This window comes from Apium graveolens, chromosome 11, assembly GCF_009905375.1.
Source record: "Apium graveolens cultivar Ventura chromosome 11, ASM990537v1, whole genome shotgun sequence".
NCBI classification, from domain to species: Eukaryota; Viridiplantae; Streptophyta; class Magnoliopsida; order Apiales; family Apiaceae; genus Apium; species Apium graveolens.
In genome coordinates this window covers 109,138,558-109,143,821 of record NC_133657.1, presented here as the reverse complement: position 1 = coordinate 109,143,821, position 5,264 = coordinate 109,138,558, and the positions used below count along the sequence as shown (strand labels likewise).

At 34.8% G+C, this 5,264-nt stretch overlaps 1 pseudogene; it reads right to left on the bottom strand.

The window, feature by feature from the left end:
* Positions 1-289: 289 nt before the first annotated feature.
* Positions 290-3,363, bottom strand: LOC141698695 (origin of replication complex subunit 2-like; annotated as a pseudogene).
* Positions 3,364-5,264: the final 1,901 nt, after the last annotated feature.

The following is a 5,264-nucleotide window of genomic DNA, read 5'->3' as shown; positions in this document are numbered from 1 at the left end:
AATATTAATGCACATATATATTTTAAACACAAGCATACAATTTAAATGCCTACATAAGCATTTTAACACAGAATTTTGACACTATAAGCAAAACCAGCAAATGTGTTCCAAGTACACATCAAAACCAGCATCTAAATCACAGAGTAATCACTCTACAATTAAGTCTAGACGACCATTTTAATATCAAAACCAGGGGAAGAGATAGTCGTAGAGTATATAAGCAAACATCCAAAATACTATCTAAATCACAGAGTAATCAACAGAAGACCTTGTACCAGCATCTGTGTTCAAGTACACATATGTCATTGTAGGAAACTTAACACTAGAAGACATATATGAAACACAAATGGCATATCCATATCAATAAAAAAGAACCAAGTACTAAGAAAAAAATAGAAAAAACCTAAGACTCGTTTAAGTAGAGTCGTCGGACTCACTGAGTTCAGAAATCCAGAAATCTTTAATATTTACGGACTTCAACCAAAGGGTTTTTTATCTACAACATGAATCCATTACTAAACAGTTATAAAATCAAAAATTGATCTAAGTTTTAGCACAGGCGATTTATAGGGTTTTGAGTATGTGAAGAGATCGAGTTCTTAAAGTGAAGTAAACCATGGAATTTGTGTAATCGATGCCGCAAAACACGACTTCGGTATCGGTTTCCATGAGAAATGGATAGTTTTTTCCGAAAGTAGAAATCGACGGTAAGGTTTTGTGAGGTCAGAGGTGTATGCGGCGAGAGAATCATGAATTTTGTATAATAATTTTTTATACATACATTTCGTATGATAATGTTTAGACATATATTTTATCCTTTTTTAATGAACTTTATACGCCTGTTTTAATAAACTGACATATTTATTAATCCTTATGCATCTGTTTCTAAAGAAGAGACGTATATGACTCACTAACAGACGTTTAAAAAATTCTCTACGAGGAAACTAGCAAACTAGCGAGTAGAGACAACCAACTTGTCAGTGAATACCTTACCATCATAAGCTGAGTAGAAACTAGCGAGTACTGACAACCAAATTTGTCAGTGATTATCTCACCATCAAAAGAGATGTCATTCACACCGCTTATATTGTCCATTGGCTAATCTCCTCGATAACCTTTTCAAGTGCTTCTTTTGTCAGAGGAATGTATAGTCAGTCCTGACCATTTGAATTTTTTCTGAACTTCACCAACTCATGATTTTGAATTCGGTCAAGTGAGAATTCAGTATAACCTGGCTACGCACCAGAAACTGCTCTCGACAGGTTGAGTACAGATTATTGACAGGAAAACCTGCCAAAACAAAAATTAGCAACATGATTTAATAGGAGGGGTTAAATAAGCTCTGGAGTTTATATACCTTCTTCATCAGGATGGGCAAGTTGATGTTCTGCAAGAACTTTGAATACACTCTGAGCATTAGGCGTCAAACTTTGCAAAACTATGGTATAGTCTTGACAGTTTGGGTAGTTCCACCATGAGCAAGAATCAATGGGAAAAAGGTTCCTTCAACTTTGTATGGTGAAAAGGTAGGAACATGATACCAACACCAACTAAACTGCGTATGAACCATCTTCTTGTCCCACACTTCCACAAAGTAACAAGCACCAGCAAAACTGAACTTGATATGATATAATATATAATTGATTATATTTATCACATACAGTTCCAAAAAGTGTGAGCATACATATGAAGCATATTGTGTTACTCGAGATATGAACCATCACGCTTTTCTGAGACTTGTGTCACTCAAGATAAAATATTTTGCAGGAAAGCAAAAAGAAGGAGGTTCTATTTTCCTTGTCTAGGTTTCATCATAAAAGACAAACTTGATTAACCTCAATCCATCAAAATAAGTATATTCAGGCAAGACACACACTACCCCCTGCCATATAGTTATATTGCTAATTTTTAAGAAGACTGAACTATACTAATAGAATAAGCTTAAAGACAGATTACTGCACACATATATAAATTGCAGCGATTGGATAACACTTACAAAGCGGTGCATTCACGTTATCAATGGAAGCCACCATATGAGCATGAGAACAAGCAGCAATTCTTGCAAGATACTGTTGACTGTCAGCGTCCCGCAATCCAGGCCCATCAATATTGTGAATGACAACACAAATGGAGCATTCGTTCCCCTCTGAATGAGGTCCATCTAGAAAAGCGATAAGATCATCCATGGACAAGGTGTTAAATGGTCGTTGGCTCCCTGAAGGAGTCTTTCTCTGTGTCTTCAACTGCTCCCCGAGCAGTTCACATAATGTTATTAAGACCTGAAATACAACATTCACATCAAGTATGACAATACCAAGAATATTGGTATATGTTGGAAAGCCTTCTGAGACATAAGAATTAAACAAGGAGAAAATAAAATTGGACCAAGTATGTGTATGTCACAAAGCATTTGCTGACCAAATTGATAAACAAAATACAGTGACAGAAGTGACTAAATAAAGAACCATAGGAATTAGCTTAGTGGCATGTTTTTGTGTTGTGTGTGAGTTTTAATATCTATACCACCCATATTACAGACCAATACAATTAATCTTACTTGAAAAAACTAAATGACACCACGTAAAAATTAACAAAATATAGCAAGTGACAATATTAATGCACATATATATGTTTTAAACACAAGCATACAATTTAAATTCCTACATAAGCATTTTAACACAGAATTTTAACACTATAAGCAAAACCAGCAAATGTGTTCCAAGTACACATCAAAACCAGCATCTAAATCACTCTACAATTAAGTCTAGACAACCATTTTAATATCAAAACCAGGGGAAGAGATAGTCGTAGAGTATATAAGCAAACACCCAAAACACTATCTAAATCACAGAGTAATCAACATAAGACCTTGTACCAGCATCTGTGTTCAAGTACACATATGTCATTGTAGGAAACTTAACACTAGAAGACATATATGAAACACAAATGGCATATCCATATCAATAAAAAAGAACCAGGTACTAAGAAATAAATAGAAAAAACCTAAGACTCATTTAAGTAGAGTCGTCGGACTCACTGAGTTCGGAAATCCAAGAAATCTTTAATATTTACGGACTTAACCAAAGGGCTTTTTATCTACAACATGAATCCATCACCAAACAGTTATAAAATCAACAATTGATCTAAGTTTTAGCACAGGCGATTTCTAGGGTTTTGAGTATGTGAAGAGATCGAGTTTTTAAAGTGAAGTAAACCATGGAATTTGTGTAATCGATGCCGCAAAACACGACTTCGGTATCGGTTTTCATGAGAAATGGATAGTTTTTTCCGAAAGTAGAAATCGACGGTAAGGTTTTGTGAGGTCAGAGGTGTATGCAGTGAGAGAATCATGAGTTTTTTATAATAATTTTTTATACATACATTTTGTATGATAATGTTTAGACATATATTTTATCTTTTTTTAATGAACTTTATACATTTTCTTATATATTTATAAATTCACAGTTAGTATAAATATAAATAATACTTTAAACACATATATATTTACATATTTGTGATTAGTAATATTATTTATATACTTCGTTGCATAAATAATGAAAGAAGATATAATAAGTACACTATATATATTTGGATATCATTGTTATGTATATTTGGATATCATTGTTATCATAACAATGTAAAACATATTATTCTATAAACATGTTTATTTTTTGCCGAACTTAAATGTTTTCAATGAAGTAATGTTTTCATAAAATATTCCATGTAAACTAATACATTTTTACGATGATCTAGTTGCTAACACATGTATTCTTCGGAATCTCTAATAATACTCGATCCAATTTAAATTAGAAAAAAGCCCGGCCCGATCCGATCCGGCACGAAAAAAAGCCCGGTTAGGCCCGCCTCGTGGGCCCAAACGAGCTCTGACATTTCCGGAAAGCCCGGCCCGGCCCGGCCCGGTCAAATTCAAAGCCCGAAAAGCCCGGCCCGGTCAAAGCCCAGACTTTTTAAGGCCCGGTCAAAACCCGGCCCGGTGGGCCTTTTGTGCATCTCTAATCCTTATGCATCTGTTTCTAAAAAAGAGACGTATATGACTCACTAACAGATTTTTAAAAAATTCTTATACATCTGTTTAAATATAACAGGCGCATAAAATTATATTCTTGTACTATATGTGTCTGTGCAGGTTAAGACAGACACAAAAAATTATTTTATACGTCTTTTCAGCTTACATTAGACGCAAATTGGGAGACGTATATGGCAGGTTTTGTACTAGTGATCTACCTTGACTTTCAGCTTCTCTCAATGACCTGACGGATGAAGCACTTTGACTTCCGACGGATGAGGCTGATTGTCTCCTGATGGATGATGCAGATTGTCTCCCGACGGATGAAGCATTTTGTAACTCGATGGATGTTGAGTTATTAGCTTCATTAGTTGTAGATGTTTCTGCACTATCCTTAGTTGTAGTTTCTTGATCACTTTCATCATCACTATCATCACTAACCATCTCCACATTGTCAAATTTGAGGCTCTCATGGAAATCTCCATCTTGCAGTCCTTCAATATTTTTATCATCAAACACAACATGTATTGATTCCACAACAATGTTTATTCTTAGATTGTAGACTCTATACGCTTTTCCCACAGCATATCCAACAAAAATTCTTTCATCTGCTTTAGCATCAAACTTCCCATGTTGATTAGTTTGATTCTTCAAGATATAACATTTGCAGCCAAAGACATGAAGAAAATTTAGAGTTGGATTCCTGTTCTTGAATAATTGGTAGGGAGTCATGCATTTTTCTTGATTCACCAAAGAGATATTTTGAGTGTAGCAGGCAGTGTTCACAGCTTCAGCCCAAAAGTATGTTGGTAACTTTGATTTTTCAAGCATTGTCCTTGCAGCTTCAATAAGGGATCTGTTCTTTCTTTCTACCACTCCATTTTGTTGCGGAGTCCTTGTTGCAGAAAATTCATGCATAATCCCAGTTTCTTCACAAAATGATCTCATCACAGAATTATTGAACTCAGTTCCATTATCACTCCTGATTCTTCTTACTTTAAAATCAGGATGATTGTTGACTTGCCTTATGTGATTGATGATGATTTCACTAGCTTCATCTTTAGACTTTAGGAAATATGTCCAAGAGAACTTTGAGAAATCATCCATAATTACTAGGCAAAATCTTTTCCTTGAGATGGACAACACATTGACTGGTCCAAACAAATCCATGTGTAGCAATTGCAAAGGTTCTTCAATTATTGAATCAAGCTTCTTTCTGAATGATGCTTTGATTTAC